The sequence below is a fragment of the Gopherus flavomarginatus genome, chromosome 10, assembly GCF_025201925.1.
Source record: "Gopherus flavomarginatus isolate rGopFla2 chromosome 10, rGopFla2.mat.asm, whole genome shotgun sequence".
Classification (NCBI taxonomy): domain Eukaryota; kingdom Metazoa; phylum Chordata; order Testudines; family Testudinidae; genus Gopherus; species Gopherus flavomarginatus.
Window position 1 is genome coordinate 13994213 of NC_066626.1, and position 21349 is coordinate 14015561.

At 39.9% G+C, this 21349-nt stretch overlaps 1 protein-coding gene across 2 annotated transcripts in view; it reads right to left on the reverse strand.

Moving 5' to 3' along the window:
- The window catches only part of SPAG16 (sperm associated antigen 16), an 817531-nt gene that overhangs the window by 547 nt on the left and 795635 nt on the right, over positions 1-21349 (reverse strand). The gene's annotated exons all lie outside the window — the stretch shown is intronic.

Consider the following 21349-nt stretch of genomic DNA (forward strand, 5'->3'; position numbering starts at 1 on the left):
TCTTGCATGAAATGCACCCAGATTTAGCAGAAAGCAACATCCATCAATAACAACAGAGGAGATTTCGGAGTGATTAAGTGAAGCTGAGGACCTGGACTTGCTGCTCATTAAATTAAATTAATGGAGATATCTTATCTCCTAGAACTGGAAGGGACCTTAAAAGTTTGTTGAGTCCAGCCTGCTGCCTTCACTAGCAGGACCAAATACTGATTTTGCCCTAGTTTCCTAAATGGCCCCCTCAAGGATTGAGCTTACAACCTTAGGTTTAGCAGGCTAGTGCTCAAACCACTGAGCTATTCCTCCCCCTTTGGGAAGGCATCTATTCTCTTTTTATTTTGGTTCAATAATTTAGGGCCAGATTCTGATATTCTCGCTGAGAAGCACTTTAGCCCACAGGTAATTTAACTCAAATCAGTCAGCACTCCTGGATTAAGATGCCATATCACCTAAAAGAACCAGACTCCGTGACATTAATGTTGATATTTCCAGCATAATAAATTAAGGTGCCTAAGTGAGTTTAGGTGTCTAAATTCCATTGAACTTTAGCAGGAGTTGAGCACATAACTCCCTTAGGTTCCAGTGAAAACTCTCAGCCTAATTAAACAGTTAATATAGAAGTGGACACAGCAGTTAAAGGGAGTGGGGGGAAGGTTTTAGAAAGTCCAAAGCTTCCTTGCACTTATTTATAAAACTAGCAGCCTCTTATCAGTCGAAACAAGCCCAGTATGTATTTATAAGTTTATTATTTTGCAGTTTAAATAAAAAGCATGGCTAACAGCTGGTAAGTGATACATTGAATCACCCCTTATTTTCTCAGCCATCAGATGAGAGAATCTCTCTGCTTCGAAATTAACTGCAATAATCAGGATCTTCACATATGTCCGTACCCACACAACAATAACAATACACCCCCCGCCAAAAAAATCAATACATTCATTTCAAAGCAGATATGGTCTGCTCAACAAAGCCATCATTGTATTTCAAATCATGATTTTGGTCAAACACCTTTAGCTATTAAAGGCAGGTTCAATATACCCTCAGAATGATTATGGCCCTTTTTTATGTGTCGGTACTTTTTTCTTCCCCTGAAAGCAAAGACATATCACCCACAGAAGCTAAATTAATGCGACATTGACAAAGTCAATGTGGTATTGAAGCAAAAGTTTTTGAGGAAGAACAGGGAAAACAGGGCCAAGTGTTGCCACAGCTACTCCATGAATAGCTGATCAGGACTTACGACCAAACAAGTGCGTGGGAAGAGTCTGTCCCAAAGGAAAATGTAATGTTAATGATGCTGAAGCCACAAGGTCTTGTGTATCAGAATCTGATGTAAATTTTATCCTGGAAATATATTGTCCATCCTTTCAGAATAATTCACGACAATGATGTCTCTTGTTATGCTCACCACAATAGGATGGCTTCATTTGACAGCACATGAGGTAAACAAATGCCATTTTCTCCATGTATCAAGTGCAACATTTTGGCAAAATAATCTCAAAAATGCATTGAGAACATTAAATCACAGTATCAGAGGGGTAGCCGTGTTAGTCTGGATCTGTTAGTCTATAAGGTGGCACAGGACTCTTTGCTGCTATTAAATCACAGGTTATGCCTGGAGTGGTCATGGCTATTTGTACAAGAGACGGAAGTAGAGGTAACCATGATAAATCTGCTTTATTTGCAAACCTTTATAACTACCAGGCTTCTTCATCTAAAACAAAGCCTGACACAGCAAAGATCTGTAGGATGGATTAGAGTGTCCAAAGCACCAGATGCGAATATTTATTATAAATGCTCTTTTAGCAAGTCTTTGCTGATGAAAGCATTACATATGGATTTCACTTGCAATCAGACTCTATGGGCAATTGCTGGGAGGTTTTCCCTAAGAGGCAAAAAAAAAAAAAAAAAAAGACTTTTAGCTCAGAGTCTTAACACTGAAACAGCTGGGTAGGGAGTTAATGTCACGTTTCATCTTTTTAAAACTGTAACAAATGCATATATTCAAAAGAGAGAGGATTTGGACAGTCCCAGTTAACGTTAGGAAAGTAAAATCAATCCAAATTGAGATCTGAAACAATAAACATTTGTTTAGTTAAAATTCTCGCTGACTACTGTACATGGGGAAAAGAACAGGCCCTAACAGTGCATCTTTATAACCTTTGCCAGCTAAATCATATGCCTGAAAGAAACAGATGGTTATGTTATTTGATTGGGGCACGTGAATATCTGAAAATGATAGTAAAATATAGTAACAACCAGCTAGCTGGTATAGTAGTGATCAAAGAAGTATGTGTCTGATAGCCAGTACTCTCTGGGAAAGATGTTTGCAGGGGAGGTAAGTATTGGTGGAGAATGGTCTTTTCACACACATTCAGTGGTAGCCAATTTATGGTGCATTGCTATTGTGAACTATGAATAAAGCAACTTATTTGCTCTGTAGCAGAAGAGTGTGTGAGTGAATGTGTGAGTGAGTGAAACAGCAAATGGGGAAGAGAAGGCACATAATGGGAATGTCTCGTTTTCGTTACCCTTTGTGTCAACACTGATCTACTTGCTCATGATGATTTGCTGATTACAAAGTAAATTTACTCCCTCCTTCCTGCCAAAACGAGTTTTTTCTTGTTTTGAAGAGAAAACAAATTGCATTTTATTGCTGATCAAAATGTTCTCCAATCAGAAAACCACACAAAAACGATTACATGTTTATCATGTAAAAATCTACTTACAACTGGTGTTTTTACAAAGCACGCTTATCTGTACATTAACAAAGGCATTTTGATGTAGCACTCATGGGAGGGGAAAAATATGGCATACAGTGCAGCTCTACAGAGTCTATGGGCCAAATGCTCAACTACTGTAAATCTCCACTGCTGTATTGAAGTCTATAGAACTATACTAATTCACATCAGCTGAGTATCTGTTCTATGGTGTAGAAGCTGCAAAGCATCAAGATTGAGGTCAACATGTAATGCCAGGGAAGACCCCAGAGAGTTCAAACCATTTGCAAGGCCTTTGTTGGAGCCACACTGCTACAGGCTTACCCACAGCACTGGGCACACAGCTAGCAAAGGTGCACCACTGCCTCTGGTTGACCCATGACCAATCCTGAACCCTCGCTTCCTCAGTCTGTGAGGCAGGAGGAATGACTAAGCAGGTCTTCATGGGGCCCTATCTACAGTATAAGCTTAGCACTGATGCAGCTAAATTGCTATTGGCCATTGTTGGAATACAGGTACTAATGTTTCTAATGTAGACATGCCGACTCACCTGAGGTGGCCTGTTACTCTCTCAGAGCAGTGTAAGCTACAAGGTAATTTGCATCACAAAGTACTCTGTAAGTGGCTATGTAAATATGGCATCTTCCTACTCAGCAGATCTGATACCTCTGCATACTCAGAACCATTTCTGCTGACATTAATGACAAAAATAAGACTGTACTGTTTTACTACTGCTGAGCCAACACAGTTAAGAGAATGAGCTGGATTCTATTCCTGCTTATGCATCATCAACAGGAATTGTTAATAAATTTCAGGCTGTTACACCTGTGCAACCCCGTTGCCAATAATGGGTCACAGGGGTGTCATCCTTTGTTCCTCTGGATCCTTATTACAAGTGATGATGCGTAAGAAGGAAAGGACCCAGCTTGATTTTGAGATCCCAACATCAGGAAGCAGGGCTGACAAAGATGAACAGAAAGCAACTGAGCATGTTGCAGGACTGTGCACACTTATTTTTGCCTTCATCAGCAGTAATACTCCTGGACAGATGGAGGATACGGGATTGGCAGCAAGACAGTCAATGGCAGTAGAGTACTGGCACTGGTGATGTGCTAGGAGTAATATGGCTCCAAAAGGGGCACTGCAAGATACTTTGAGACCTATGGGGTCCTTTATGGGTATTACCACTAGGCAGGTTTTCATGACATAGTGGCAAAAATGCCTGAACTCCATCTCACTCACATCCATGCACTCACTCCACTGTTACTGCTAATGCAGTTACACTGTTCCTGCCTGTGACTGGAACAGGGCTGGCTCCAGACACCAGCTAACGAAGCAGGTGCTTGGGGTGGCCAATACCAAGGGGCGGCATTCTGGTCGCTATTGGGGTGGCACGTTGGGGTCTTTGGTGGCAATTCGGCGGCAGGTCCCTTAGTCCCTCTCGGAGCAAAGGACCTGCCGCCGAAGAGTGGAGTGGTGCTATCGCGCTGCTGCGTCTTTTTTTTTTTTTTTTTTTTGTTGCTTGGGGTGGCAGAAAACCTGGAGCCGACCCTGGACTGGAATATGGGTAATTTTTCTGGTTCAGCTGACAGGTGTTAGCACCAATGTGAATCATTGTGCAGACAGAAGGCCACAGGAGATGGACCTGTTTTTATGACCATGTTAGTTATACTTGCTTCTTGCTTTACAGTGGAAAAAATGCCAGAAGCCATCAGAGGTCATAACGGTGGGATATATTCATAACATTCCCTATTGCATATGTGTTTGGTATCTGTTGTGTCTGTTCCTTCCCTCTCTACTGGCCAGCAGCATAGAACTGAATTCCCTTATACAGGCCACACAAGGGCTAGAGGCCGATATATAATGTGTGAGAGGCTATGACTGTATGGTCACATTTCCTCTCTGTTCTTCCTGGGCTTTTTCTGAGTGATTAGGGCCTTCTGATCCTTTCCCCCAAATGCAGAGTAAGGGAGCGGAGCATATGGCCGCCGCAGCTGAATTAGCGATCTCCACACTGTTCCCAAATTCCAGTGTCCTACAAGCAAAGAGCTGTTCTTGGACTCCAGTTCTAAGCTCCTGCATGGTAGCTTGTCATGCTGCCATATACAGATTAGCCAAGAACTTTATTTCAGACACTGATTAATTACAAGCATAATCCTGAAGGTTTGGCCAGATATATACCTGAACAATGATAAAATCCTGAAGATCATTGCAATTCTCCCCTTGCCCTCTTACCAACATTGCCCTTTTAGAAAGACTGCACATACAAAACATATCCCAGGTGTTCTCTCTTGAGAATAGAGGTGCAATATCAAAAGATGTTATAACTTTATTTTATGGACCAGACCTCATCTGGTGTAAATCAGTGTAGGTCTATAGCCATTGATGGAGTTATGCTGATTTATACCAGCTGAGGATCTGGCCTTATAACTTTAGGAATATGTGTAAGATTCTGGAGCTAGAGACATTTTGTAGACATATGATACTAAGAGACCAAATTCTGATCTTTCTTGCACTGAGGCAAATGAAGAGTAACTCCAGTGAAGTTTATGCCCTGGGATAAAGCCAATATGAGTCCAATGTCGTGGCCATTATATGTTTAACTACATCTGATTTTAAGTTCTACAGAAGCAGGGATCTGTATTTTATTTCCTTGACTATGAAGAGCCATAAACACCTATGGTGCTAAGTAAATAATAATAACAATAATGAAACCACATCATGTAAATTTAGTATAAAATCCACCTCATGATATGAATTGTTGGCTACATCTAAAATAGTGCTGATATGTTGAAGCAGTTTAATTTAATTTGTTACTGCATGACAGATTTCTTCAGAACACAAAACTAGACAAGATTAATTTGCTGGGCTGATAAAGCCAAATTACCTAGGGTAGAGGGAACAAGACCTGTACTTGTCAAAGGACAAAAAAACTGACAATTCATATTCCAGGAGATCCTAATAGAAATCACAGCAATGATTACCAGCTGTCTTTGTAAAATGAATTCGGAGCAAAGCTCTGCCAAGGCAACATTAGGCAATGCTTTACGACACTATGTATTCAAGTATCCATAAACAATGCTATTTGTGCAATGGAATAGCCTAAAAAGCAGACTGTTATACTGATATTTGGCTTTGACACTTGATAAATCATGTTGACCGAAGCCTTTGATTTTTTGTTATTAAAGGAACAAGTCACAATCCCAAAGGCTGTTTTGCAGTTAATGTATCAAACAGAAACTGAGCCCGCCATAGAAAACACTCCAACCGATTTAACCTAATTTGTTTTCTACTTCCCTACTAAATCCTGCTATAGGCTCAGGCTATTATGGCTAAATGTCCATGTCAAACCAAAGACAAATGAAGGCCTGGTTGATTGGAATCATAAGATAATACTTTTGTCAAAGCACTGATTTTTTCTTCAGGCAAATGAATGTAGAAATTATGCATCTAATTTAATTATTGAATACTCTGAATGTTTCTGTTTTAGCAGGACCAAGCTGCCTAGTGCCTCTACAGAATTTTGGTAGCATGAATGCCAAAAAACTCTAATCAATGCCACACACAAATCAATCAAACAACTTACTATTTAATGTTTCCTATTAGATTGAGACATCAGTGCTGATAAAGTAGAATATAAATAGCATTATTTCTGTCTTTAATTCAATTATTTCTGTAGACCCAATATTAACTCATAGACTCATAGACTCTAGGACTGGAAGGGACCTCGAGAGGTCATCGAGTCCAGTCCCCTGCCCTCATGGCAGGACTAAATACTGTCTAGACCATCCCTAATAGACATTTATCTAACCTACTCTTAAATATCTCCAGAGATGGAGATTCCACAACTTCCCTAGGCAATCTATTCCAGTGTTTAACTACCCTGACAGTTAGGAACTTTTTCCTAATGTCCAATCAAAATCTCCCCTGCTGCAGTTTAAGCCCATTGTTTCTTGTTCTATCATTGGAGGCTAAGGTGAACAAGTTTTCTCCCTCCTCCTGATGACACCCTTTTAGATACCTGATACTCTTTGGCTTAGTTGTGGAACAGAACAAGAAATGCATAAAGGATCATGTTAAAATCTCCTTCAGCCTTTATTCATATAAAAAGTCAATACTAATATTGACTATTCACGAAAATGAAAAATACCTGACTTGGATCATTCCTTCTAATGAAAGAAGGAGGTAATACAAATAATTATATTTCTCATTGAAAACAAACCAAAAGCAACAGTTTTCCCAATTTAACACCACCAGCTCCCCTTAAAACTGTAGGCAAAGCATTCTTCAAAGAAACTAAACCAGCCACTTCATATTTCATTCAAATTACAGGTGTCTTGCATGAATTTTAGCTATTTTTGTTTATCATAACTGCACAGGGAAGAAGCCTGGAACTATTATGTGTAGCATAGATGAAATAACATATTATAGAAAGAAAGCAAAGCTTTGGTCAGTATGACAATGATTTTTATACACATCAGAACCAATTCAAAGCAATTTGCCGGGATCAATATGGATAGACAGAAATGCTTCTCAGCATTTATTACCTGTGGAGGGAATTATTGATTACCTCCATTGATTTCTTCTAGGTATGTGGAGAGGCATCTGTTGTTTTTCTAGAAAGATGCCTCAAAATGAAAAGTATCAAGAAACTACTTATATTTTAAGGATTTACCTTAATGGTTCAACCGGTGCCATTACTCAGGACTTTGCAACCCCATTCAAAGAGAGGTGAAATGTAATTTAGCTTATTTTTAGCACATGATCGTTAGTCAATATAACGTATTGTAAGAGAAGTTGTTTTGAAACCTTACCTGCAACTCATCTTTTAAAGTACACATTGTGCCAAACATGTCCCCTTTGTGCCAAATACGTCCCCTTTGTATAGCATTTTGTGAAAAGCATATGGTAAAACAGGGGAGAAAAGGAAGAGGCCAAATTCTGATGTAAATAGCTGAAATTTCACTGAAGCCAATGGAGCTACAACAATTTACATCACTATTATTATATCGTATATTACAATAGTGGCTATAGGACGCAATCACTGATTGGGCCTCCATTGTGCTAGGTCCTGTGGAAAAAAAAAGATGGTCTCTTACCCAGTTTGCAAACTAACTCAAAGACTAGAAACAACAGGTAGCCAATGGATCGGGGAGTTCAAGGGAAATTGGGACAACTGTAAATGTAATAAGCTGTGGTCAGACTGCCTACCCATTGCCAAATGCCTGGTAGGCATCATGGGAGGAGGAAAGGACTTGGCTCTAAATGTACAGATCCCTACCTGCTGTGAAGCGGAGGAGCTGATAGAAGCCAATTTACATCAGCTGAGGATCTAGCCCATAAAGTTTAAATTTAGTGTGAACTCACACAAGCACTTATTTTGGGAACTTTGGGGGAATAGGAATTGATGGAAGGGAAGGCATCCACACACACCAGTGACTTTACAGGCAAATGTTGGAGGACTAAGCTCAGTCAGAGTAGATAAAATGTTTAACAGCTGTTGGAAAGTGTGATTGTAGTGGCTGTAGATAAAATTGTTCATTACTGTCATGCCACGCAGAACGTTATTTACCAAGCAACTGATTTGCACCATATGAAAGATGTTTTATATATGTTTCTGTTCTATAAACAGCTTTCAACAAATACAGTAATTATTTCTTGTCTTCCAAACATAAACTATGTTTTGCCTAGGAATGCATTTCTTTGACATTGCTATAATTCCTAAACTCTAGCAGCACATGAATAAATCCTTTGAAATAATTGTCTCTTGCTAGTAACAGCACATACCTGTTCCCCTCATCCACACAGAGGTTTTAGTTAATTTTTTCACAAGATGGAATGAAGAAGAATGTTCTCAAGAAGGTGCTAATTCATATGGAATAATTTACAAAATATTATAGTAATTCAGTCCAACATAATTGGGAAAGAAAGAAAGAAAGAAAGAAAAAGAAAGAAAGAAAGAAAGAAAGAAAGATCTTGCTGACACAGCGAATGGTTTTTAATGAGTTATTACTGAATGGACACTTAGTTCCTGTTAAGAAATCACTGATTTTTCTCTCAGGACTACCTATGTCAAAGACGCTACACATCTGGCAATGTGCATTAGGAAAAATTACCATTATCTACAAGCACTTAAATTCCTGAGTCATTTTATTCATGCAAAATGTCCCATTGAATTCAATGCAATTACTCACATGCGTAATATTTGCAGGATCAGGGCCTTACTTTGCAAAGAGAGAAGTTTTATTGTGATTCCGTATTTTTTATTGTTTTCAGATAAACCAACTTCAAAACAGCATAAAGGGAGGAGACAATCAACAGAAAGAAAAGAATAGAAATACACAGAGCCCAGGCTCAGGAAGGTACTTAGGGCCTAACTTTAAGCACATGAGTTGTGGTAGGGGCTTCCTATGATGGACAGATACACTTTTATTTGGTTCTTTAATAGGACCGAAAGCCTTGTAAGAGGAAATTTGGCTTTTTATGTTGACTCAGGGTATATAATGGCAGGACACAGATTTACTAGACTCAACTATTGAAGGAAGAGAACTGTAACAGGAATTGAAGCCAGAGAAAAAAAGACTTGTAGGCAAATTCCTCAACAGAAATTTAGGAATGTGGAGGGGGCTTTTAGTGAAGCATAGAATGATCCACATTGTCGCAGTGATGGATCATCAGGATAGAGTGATGGTGCTGCATCAGAACTGGTGACATGGATTCCACATCAGCTGATTGTACTTCAGTCCCTTTGGAAGGAGGGTTGTCCCTAGCAACAAATGGGCTTACTATAGGATCTGTCCACAAGCCTTTAGTTTTTGGAGAGTAAGGGATCTGGTCGGCGTGTGGCAAATTGAAATGGAGCACACTATTGAGCTCTGATTATTCTTCCGTACGGAAAACTTGACCTAGATGGAGAGGCATTCTTCCCAAAGCTCGAACAGTTCTCAGAACTTGACAAATTGCTTTTTGGTTAAAAAAAAAAAATCACTGGGAAGTTACTCTAAGCAGAGAAAGCAGGTATCTGATAGGAGAAAATCCTTTATCTAAAGAGTCTTACAAAAGATTTTATAAGATCCTGGACAATTAGTGTACAGTTATTTTTCAGCTAAACATGAATTTGTTTAAATTAGATTTTACTTGGCCTTTTGGTGGTATTTAGTGTTTTCGAACTGGTTGCTTCTTGAAATGAAAAAGAAAAAGAAAAAGAAAAAGAAAAAGAACACAAAGTGGTATGTGTTGGAGGACTGTTTTTAGGTGTCATTATTTCATTATCTTTTCTATCCAGAAAAACAAATTGTATTTGCATCTAGTAGAAATAGCTTTGTCTAAATATCAGTTATATATATTTATATATGTGCATGTATGTTCACCTGTGCAACTGAGTTTATTAGGATATAAGATTAAGTACATGGCAGATGGCATTCTGGTAAACCGTGGAAGGATAATTAACTTTGCTTAGAATTTCCTAACAGCAGGTAATTGAAGAGAGCAAACCTACGTGAGGATTTATAGTCATTTATGTTTAGTTTGTGTAAATGTTTGGGGTAGAATAGCTGGTACTCTTCTAGTACAAGGAGGGTAGTCTCATGGAGAAAATAAAAAGTCACTGTTGAGAAAATAGGGTGGAATATGATCCATTAATGAACTACACCACGGGTCAGCAACCTTTCAGCAGTGGTGTGCTGAGTCTTCATGTGTACACTCTAATTTAAGGCTTCGCGTGCTGATAATATATTTTAACGGTTTTTAGAAGGTCTGTCTGTAAGTCTATAATATATAACCAAACTACTGTTATATGTAAAGTAAACAAGGTTTTCAAAATGTTTCAGAAGCTTTATTTAAAATTAAATTAAAATGAAGTTCTTATCAGTTTAGTGTGATCCTTGCCCTTTTTCTTGATGAGTTTTCCAACGTCGGGCACGTATTTGGATACTTTAAGCTGCACATGGGCTTCTGAGTGATCAGTTATTAACTGGCTGGAACCCCAGATCAGCAGCTGAGGTGAGTGGAGCTGGTGGCTGGTAGGGCTGAGCAAGGCCGGAGGCCTGGACCCTGTCTGGCAGGGGGCCTGCGCTGGAACTCCAACCAGAAGCAAGGTGAGTGGGCTGCGGTGGGAACCCCAGCTGGCAAGAGGCCAGCAGCGGGAACCCCAGAGCGGCAGCAGGCTGAGCAGCTCAGCCCACCCTGGCTCTGGGGTTTCTGCCGCTGGCCCCTGTCAGCTGGGGTCTCAGCCCGCTGCCAGCCTGCGGTTCCTTCACCCAGGCCAGCAGCGGGGGCTGAGTGGGACCGGCAGTGGGACCCCGGCTGGCAAGGGGCCAGCAGTGGGAACCCCAGAGCAGTGGCGGGCTGAGCTCACGTGCCACTTTTGGAATGCGTGTCGTAGGTTGCCGACCCCTGAACTACACATTGCTTTGTCTCTGATGTTGTCTCTGAGGCCCAGCTGTTCTGGTAGTAACCACAGACAGGAGTTATCCTCAAGCTGAAAAAAATAACAGACCAAGGGCTGGGATATTCAAAGGGACCTAAGGGAGTTGGGCACCCAATTTCCATACATTTTCAATAGCAGGTATGTGTCTAACCTATCAAAGCACTTTAACAAGGTGAATTTGGAGATGTAAGCTACAGAAGCCATTGAAATAGAGCAAGAAATGGATCATCACAGAAATGAATAGCCTTTAGTTTTTTGATAGTGATTAGTTAGAATTGTACGTCAACTAAGTTGCATTTCACCTGTACAATATCCACTGGTATAAACTAATTCAATCTGTTCCCAAATTGTTATGGTGATGCACGTATACATATAAAGGTGCTGGGTTCAGGTGCATTGAGAAGTAAGAAGTAAGTATTTTTGTGATGGGAGATCTCAACAGAGAAGTAGTGTGGGAGAGTGTCTGCTCTTGCTTTGGGCAACTCAGGAAGATCCCAGTTTCTTTGTATATTGACAGGCATGACTGATACCATTTCTGCACACTTGGAGTGAAATATTTGTCTTGGACAGAAAGGTCAGCAGTTTTGTCATGTGCAGACCTGGGGGACTGATAGCCAGACGCTTGAAATTGGCTGTTGTAGCCACTGTAGTGTTACCTCTGTATTTGGCAATCGCCACTGGAGTGCTGTGACCAGTTCTGGTGTTCACAATTCAAGAATTGATAAATTGGAGAAGGTCCACTGAGGAGCCACGAGAATGATTAAGGATTGGGAAACATGCCTTAAACTGATAGACTGAAGGAGCTCAATCTATTTAGCTTCACAAAGAGAAGGCTAAGGGATAACTTAAACAGTCTGGAAGTACCTACATAGTGGAACAGAAATTTGATAATAAAGGGCTCTTCAAGCTGGCAGAAGAAGATATAACGCAATCCAATGGCTCCAATTTAACAGCAAAGGTAATGAACCATTAGAACAAGAGTACTGGTAAATTCTCCATCACTGGAAATATTTAAATCAAGATTGGACGTTTTTCTAAAAAATATGCCCTAATTCTGACAAGAATCAATTTAGGGAAGTTCTCTGGACTGTGTTATATGGGTCAGACTAGACGATCACAGTGGTCCCCTCTGGCTTTATAATCTGTGAATCTAAACATTGGACTGGCCCAATATACATTGGTAATGATAGCACATTTGTTGGAATATTAATGATATTATGATGCTGAGTCAATGGGAAGAAATATGAAGACATGTCAGAGTAAGGACTCGATCAATAATTGTGGTCTGAGGAATTTCAGAGAATGTGACGTTAATAACATTGCTGCTACAGCCCGCAGGGCAAGGCGATGACAGGAAAATGTCAAATGTTAAAATTCTGCATGAGTGGAAGGTAACTGAGGAAAAGAGTAACGATCAGTATAACCTGCTGATCTTCACAAATGAATTAATCATCATAAAATTATCTAAATGAGGTCCTGAGATGAAACTCCATTCGCAGGGACATTTTCCACAATAATTTCTGATCAAGTGGAAAGTAGCCACATTATAGTTCGGGTTCAAGTTGAACCATCACTTTTAATAACAATGTTTATTCTTCTATTAAAATTACACACATGAAATTTCAATTCAAATGAATAAATACTGGATGTTGATCAATATCTTCTCCAAAATGTGTTAGTTAATTCTTTGATATTTCAAGCAGCTTTCCTACAACAATCTGGGAGAAACAAACCCTGATGTGAAACATGTTAGCTAAAACATCTTACCTTACCTTTCTCAGTGTTCTGGGAAACCTAGAATAATGTAAGTGATAGCAAAATACATGTTACAAATTGAAATTTACTCTGGACTTCTTTAGAATTGGGATCCCTGTATATAATTTTTGATGCAAAATGGCCTACACTATTAGAAGTTTCTGAGTAGCAGCTGTGTTAGTCTGTATCCGCAAAAAGAACAGGAGTACTTGTGGCACCTTAGAGACTAACAAATTTATTTGAGCATAAGCTTTCGTGGGCTAAAACCCACTTCATCGGAGGCATGCAGTGGAAAATACAGTAGGAACATGAAACAATGGGTGTTACCATACATATAACACCCATTGTTTCATGTTCCTACTGTATTTTCCACTGCTTGCCTCCGATGAAGTGGGTTTTAGCCCACGAAAGCTTATGCTCAAATAAATTTGCTAGTCTCTAAAGTGCCACAAGTACTCCTGTTCTTTTTACTATTAGAAGTCAGTATGATGTCCAGCTAAAAGATCAGGGCATTCATATTATTCCAGTTGCAAGACTTCTATTTTTTTTTTAACCAGCCTAATGGGGTTAAATATCTCAATATATAGACACAGATTTTCTGTCACTTCACAATGCAATATTTCTGTTGCGTTTTATAAACAACATAAAGACAGCAAGACATTCAAAAACCTGTCTTTGTCTAATAGAAACACAATTTTGAGAAGCATTAGTAGAATGTAAAATAACCCTCTTTTTATTAATATTCTACTCCTCTCTTTCTTTTTGGATGCCTGCAGTCATTCAATACAAGCCTCTTTGATCCTTCTTTCTTTCTCAAATGATAATATGGATATGCAAGTGGAGTATGAGATCAGACCAGGATGTAAGTAATGACTTATTTTCCCCATGGATCCCCATATGTGTCATCTATTCAACCTTATCATTAGCTTAAAGAATGAAGGGCCGGATTTTTAATGGGATTTAGATACTTTAAGATGCAGATGGGTGCCTAGCAGATTTTTAAAAAGACTTAGGCATCTAACTACCATATTCCCATTGAAATCAATGTGAATTAAACACATAGGCACTTTTGAAAATCCCACTGGGTGCCTAAACACCTTTAAAAATCTGGTCCCCATTAGCCAGTGTCCACTACTGAACTTGGATCTTCATGGCAGAGTGCAGTCATGAAGCCATAGCAACAGTCCATTATTTAAATATATTTGATACTGAAACAGATTGCATCCTTTGCATGAGTTTTGTAGCTCTAACACTAAGGTAATGCACTTTTTGTCTCTACTGTACTTCTTACTGGTTATAATTAACACCTCCCGCTCTAATACAATTCCCTTGGCTCCTAGAAAAACCTTATAGAGTGCACTGAGCCTAATGAACATTTCAGATATGGCCCTCATGTATGATGAAGGCTGCATGAGATTAAAGTGGAATCAGGTGGTTGAGAGTTGTTCTGCAGGCATGGACGTCAAGCTCAATTTTAGTCTTATAAGAATTTAAACTCGTAATCAGATGCATATAAATGATCTCAGGTGAAAAGGAGTTTGGAAAAAATAATCATTTTGCTTTACCTCACAAGTTGCAACCTTCGCTCCCAAATGTTTTTACCACTGAGTACGTGCATAGAATAATGCACTTGTGTTCTCCTCGGACTGGGTCATAGAGAAAGCTGCTGACAAACACGTGTTTTGAGTGCTAATGCTTTTAGTATTCATCTTCCATTTGCATCAAATTAGCTGATGAAACAATTCCATTTTGGCTATTAAGTTAGTTTGCAACACCAGAAGTAAATGAATAAAGATGGAGATTGTTATTCATCAGGTTGATCTTGTGCTTAAGGAATGGAATTGAAATACACAAGACCTTGGTTCAATGTCTGGTTCTGCTACAGATGTCTTGTGTGACTTTGGACAAATAACTTATTCCTCATCTGTAAAATGGGGATAATAATGCTCCCTTTCTCAGAAGCTTTGTCCATTTCTATTGTAAATTATTCAGGGCAGGAACAGTGTCTTATTCTGTTTGTTCAGTATCTAGCACAACAGAACCCCAATCTGAGTTGAAACGCTGAGGTGCTACGGCAGTACAAATAAATAATAATAATTAGTTTAAGAGGTTTCTTTAATGTAGATTATTATGAAATGATTGGCACCTAAATGTTTTGCTCTGCAAACAACTAAAATGTGTTTTACCATGATAGTGAAAAAACACAGATTTAGAAACAGGGTTTAATAAAATCTTTTCCAGGGAAAAACTTAAACAGAGGCTCCACCCTTAACATAAGCATGTTATTGTCAACAGTGGCACAAGGAGGAACCAGGGAAGGAGATGTGGCTTGTTCTTTTACCTAAACATTCCTACTACTGTCATTTTTCAGGTTTGTCATATTCACTGTCTTGACAGTGCAAACACTACTCTGTAAAATCTGTCAAAGAGGCCAGCTGATTTCTTACATCTTCTGACACTTGCAGCTCTTTAATATCAGGCTGCCAGAACACCTAAGAGAAAGACAGGTGCTTACTTGTTCAGTGCTGTTACTGTGACTACCATCACACATACTTTAATCATTAGCCTTATACTATGAAATTCTGACTTTCATACCCTTGGAGTTCCAGGCTACAAAATGCTACTGGCATAAATCTATCTGATGGGTTAGCTACCTCACTTGCCCATGGAACTATATTTATAAAATGAATCCTTTGTATTTTATGAAGTGTACATTATTTTTCTAAAATTTTCTACTGTGATCTGTTGCTTTCACTGTTGTTTTTTGTAACTCTTTATTGAATTTATGATACCCACGGGTGAAACTCAGTTGGGTAACAGTCTTCTCTATCTTAAACCAGGGGAGATTAGGCACAGTCATTAGCAACGGGTAGTGCACCAACCCAAGAGTAGCCCTGGAAGGCACTGGACTCAGAGAAACCTCTCTAAGCCACATCCCCTTCCCTGGGTCCTCCTTACACCATGCTTATGAGCAGCACATAGCCACACCTGCTGTGGCGGCAAAGCTCTTCTGGTCAATGAGAGGAAAGGAGAGGGGTAGATTCAAAGCACTATCCATGCCTAACCCAGCTGTTCCAGGAGGGAGTAAGAAGGACCCACTTCTTCCATGGAGGATAGATCCATCAGTGGCTATTAGATTCATAGATTCATAGATTCTAGGACTGGAAGGGACCTCGAGAGGTCATCAAGTCCAGTCCCCTGCCCTCATGGGGCCAAGATGCAACCCCATTCTCTGGGTGTCCCTAAGCCTATGACTACCAGATCCTAGGACTAGATAACAGATGATGGATCACTCAATAATTGCGTTGTTCTGTTCATTCCCTATGAAGCATCTGGCTGCTGTTGGAACACAGGATACTGGGCCACTATGATCTGACCCACTGTGGCCATTTTTATGTTCTTATATTTCATGAAACCTTCCACACCTGAATTGTTACCCCATATATTGTATCTGAGTTGAATTTTAAGTGCTTTGAAGCAGGCACTGTATATTTTTGTGTGCTCTACAAAATGCTGCATATTTCGCTTTCAGACCCGAATGAATATTATTACAAATACTGAAGCATTTTTCCTTATTGAAGTGCAGTAATATCAAGATATAGCCAGATCAATGATCACAATTCTCAAATTAGTTATTGGGGTGCCACATGCACTTGTTACACACAAGTTCTTTTTCAGGTGGCTACTTAGAGTTAATTAAGAAGATGAAATTGATAAATCACATTCAGAAACTTTATAAGCTTTTGATAACTGTGACAGGGTGCTGATTGAGACGCACTTAGTCAATCCCTGCCACTCCAGCCCCAACCAAGGGGAATGGATTGCGGCTGGTTGGATAGCCCTGTGTCTGCCTGGTAATGGGCAGCACCTGCCAGACTCATTAGCCAGGGCTATAAAGGCTGGCAGGAAGCCGAAAGAAGAGGGATAGAGAAAGCCCAGGCACAGTGGGAGGTGGGAGCCTTCGAGTCTGTTGCTGGCCAGGCCTGAATTTGGCAAAGTTGACTGTGAAACCTGTTCATAGGTGGAAAGTGGTGGCGAGAAAACAACTGTAGATAAAGAACACTGGTACTGCATTAAGCTGAGGCGTTCCTGATTGATTGGCGAGGGCAACAGGGGCTGAAACCAGAGCGGCCCAGCATGCGCCTCGCCAAAATAACACAGACAAATGTAACTGAAATCATAGAAAAATCAGTATACAGAAGTATAAAAATAAGATAAGTACAGTAAAATGGCTTCCTCCACTGTTCATACTTATAATCTTACATTGTGCATACTTACAACCTTCTGGAGGCCTTTAGAAACAAAGATGGAAGAAAATGTAAGTGGAGATAACCCCAAGAAGAAGGTGATGAGTTAGGCTTCCTGCCTGTCTGTCCCATGTCATCCCCGTGTCCTAACACCAGGCTGGATAACCACATCTTTTATACACCTTTTCCTATTCCACCCACACACGTCTGAGACCATATCTGATGAGGTTTCAGACCCTGCCCATGTGTTGTATTCTGGCTAACCATAGTTAAACTTCTGACCGTTATTACCTCATTTGTGTCAATTAACGTCCCAATAATTTTAATATATCAATGCAGTTAGCTCCATAGTCTCTTTATTGCAAAAGTTCCCTACGAGAAGGGTGACCAGATGTCCTGTTTTTAAAGAGACAATCCCATTTTTGGGGACTTTTTCTTGTATAGGCGCCTATTACCAGGGCCGTCCTTAGGATTTATGGGGCCCTACGCAGTATTATTAAACTGGTGCCCCTATGCCGGATGGCAGCCCAAGCTCACAGCTTGGTGGGGGAGAGGGAGGAGGAGGAAGGACTTGACAGCAAAGGATAATGAGATGCCCAGCCTGCCTCATGGTGGCGGAGAGTCACAGTTCCCCGCAGAAACTTCCATGCCTTCTCCCTCATGCAGAATGGACATGAAGAAAGTACCTAATTAAAAGCACTGAAATTTGGGAATAAAAAATGTCAATCACAGGTTTTTTGATATGCCCTTGTCATAAACAGATAGCTAAGGGTTAATGTCTCTTTCACCTGGAAAGGAGTGTCAAAAGGCCTTTACCCAACTTAAGGCAATGCTCATGTCTGACCCTGTGCTCAGGGCCCCAGACTTTGACAAGCCATTCCTAGTAACCACGGATGCATCTGAGCGTGGTATAGGAGCAGTTCTCATGCAGGAAGCAACGGATCACAACTTCCATCCTGTCGTGTTTCTCAGCAAAAAACTGTCTGAGAGGGAAGGTCACTGGTCAGTCAGTGAAAAAGAATGCTATGCCATTGTGTATGCCCTGGAAAAGCTACGCCCATATGTTTGGGGACGGCGGTTCGAGCTACAAACTGACCATGCTGCGCTAAAGTGGCTTCATACTGCCAAGGGGAACAACAAAAAACTTCTTCGTTGGAGTTTAGCTCTCTAAAATTTTGATTTTGAAATTCAGCACATTTCAGGAGCTTCTAACAAAGTAGCTGATGCTCTTTCCCGTGAGAGTTTCCCAGAATCCAGTAGTTAAAAAGTGTTCTTAAAATGTAAAAGTCTGTTAGTTATATACTTAGTGGTATATGTAAAGGTGCATGTGTTGTATTAATCTGTTTATTTTAAAGTTGTAGGAGGAAATCGCCGCCAGTGAGGTTCCCCACTGTCTGCAATTTGGGGGGCGCGTCATAAACAGATAGCTAAAGGTTAATGTCTCTTTCACCTGGAAAGGAGTAACCAGAAACACCTGACCAGAGGACCAATCAGGAAACAAGACTTTTTCAAATCTGGGTGGAGGGAAGTTTTGGGTGTGAGTTCTTTGTCCTTTGTCTTGCGTCTGACCCTCTCGGCTATGAGAGTGATTTTTCTATCTCCATGCTTTCTAATCTTCTGTTTCCAAGTTGTAAGTACAAAGATAGGAAGACCATAGGTTTATATGCTTTTCTTTTGTATTTACATGTGTATAGTTGCTGGAATGTGTTAAATTGTATTCATTTTGGATAAGGCTGTTTATTCATTTTTTTCTTTTAAGCAAATGACTCTGTATTTGTCACCTTAATACAGAGAGACCATTTTTATGCATTTTTCTTTCTTCTTATAAAGCTTTCTTTGTTAGACCTGTTAGAGTTTTTCTTTAGTGGGAATTCCAGGGAATTAAGTCTGCAACTCACCAGGGAATTGGTGGGAGGAAGAAGTCAGGGGGAAAATCCCTTTGTGTTAGACTTATTAAGCCTGACTTTGCATACCCTCTGGGTGAAGAGGGAAGTACTTGTGTTTCCACGACTGGAAACGGGGAGGGTGGAGTCCCTCTGTTTAGATTCACGGAGCTTGCTTCTGTGTATCTCTCCGGGAACCCAGGGAGGGAACACCTGGAAGGGAGAAGGGGAGGGAAATGGTTTATTCCCCTTTGTTGTAAGACTCAAGGAATTTGGGTCTTTGGGGTCCCCAGGGAAGGTTTTTGGGGGGACCAGAGTGCCCCAAAACACTCTAATTTTTTGGGTGGTGGCAGCTTTACCAGGTCCAAGCTGGTAACTAAGATTGGAGGTTTTCATGCTAACACCCATATTTTGGATGCTAAGGTCCAAATCTGGGAAATATGTTATGACAGCCCTGAAGTTTGTCAGAGATTTATTGGCAAAAACTTCATAGTAAGGTTGAGTCAGCTATCCTGCTGAATACAACATTACATATAATGGAATACATGATGCAGCTCTTCTCTGTTTTACATTTTCTTCATCAGTATTTCTAAGTTGAATTTATATTTTAAATGTACTCAAATCTTAAGTCAGCATTCCAGATTACTACATATTTAACTCACTGAAACAAAGACATTCTTTTAAATTAATCAGAGAGGTTTAGTGTGTTCATAACAATGTTCATTGTTTTTAGAAAAAGGGAACAGTAATTTACTTTGTGTGATCTCCATAACAAGAGACATGGTTATGAAATTTCACCAACTTTAAAAAAAATATGTTTCCAAAGATTTTAGGTATAACAAGGATTTTGTCTTACTGAGGTACTGATTTTGCTGGAGGGTTCTTTTAAAACTAGTTTGTTGGATAGTCAGAAGTAAAGAAATGGAACTCTTTGTCCAGCTATCTGGAAGGGAAGGACTGTTGTCCCTTTAAGGGCTCTCTTCAGTGGGGAGTGGGGGGAGAGGTGGTGAAGGGATGGACAGAAAGGACAGGAAGACTTGGAAGCAATTTTTTTTTTAACTATGGTAATTAAAATGTGTATTTTAGATAAGGGAGGTCTTTTGAAGGATTTATTTAAAAAACTATGTCTGAAGATCCACGCATTTAAGGCTAAAGATGATTGTGCATCTAAAACTCTATGCAAGCATTTTTTAGAAATGTGATTTTATAATCTTCACCAGCTCACTAATGAAATATTTTTAAAGCAAATTTTAAACTAAGGTCCTGTAGACCGACATGTTCTGTGTAAATATTACATTAATGCACAACTGTTTTTGTCAGTAAAGTCAGAAACTGACAGTATAAAAATTTATTTGGGCATAAGCTTTCGTGGACATCTGATGAAATGGGTTCTAGTCCACAAAAGCATATGCCCAAATAATTTGTTAGTCTTTGAGGTGACACAAGGACTCGTCCTTGTTTTTGCTGATACAGACTAACAGGACTACCACTCTGAAACCTGTCAGTATATACCTTGGGGTTGGCAAATGCCTGTTAAATGGCTTTATTACCCCTCGAATGTCTCTTTAACAGTTTCAATGTTGTGCTAATAGGTCTGGCAGGCTGGAGGTTTTTTCACTTTTAACTACTAGATTCCCTCCCAAGGAAGACTCACCAGGCTAGAGCAGCCATATGTGGGAGCCTGCAGGAAGGGTCAGAACAGGGATAGGAAAAGAAGTGGGTGGACACTAAGACCCAGTGGTGCCCCAAATTTTCAGGTGCCCTACGCAGCTGCCTATGTTGCCTATGCCTAAGGACGGCCCTGCCTATTACCCCTCACCACCTGTCCCGTTTTTTCACAGTTGCTATCTGGTCACCCTACCTATGAGGCTATCGTATATTCATTTCTGGGCTACCTCTTTATCACACAATGCATTGCTAAACTATCACAAGAGACATATTGCAAAATTTTATAACACTGGGTCAAACACATAATACTCTTGCTAGCTGATACCAACCTTCAACTTCTACTGGGCCTCACTTTAAGCCCTTAACACTTAATGCTGAAGACATTTAGCAGGCCTATTTTAAAAACATGTATTTTGGTTCTTCTGTTTGCTGTTACAGCTTCAATTGCTTCCATTACTATTTCTATACACATGCTTAGCAGCTAGATTATAGTTTGCTCAAAAAAATATCAGGTCAGGGATCAACAGTCAAGAAAAGAAATGGATTGCTGTACATTCTATGAACATCAGGCCCAGAATATCCTAATTAGGTATGTGGGAATCATTTCTAACAGAAAAGCTTGCAGTTAGTCCAGACTATTTTATAACCCCC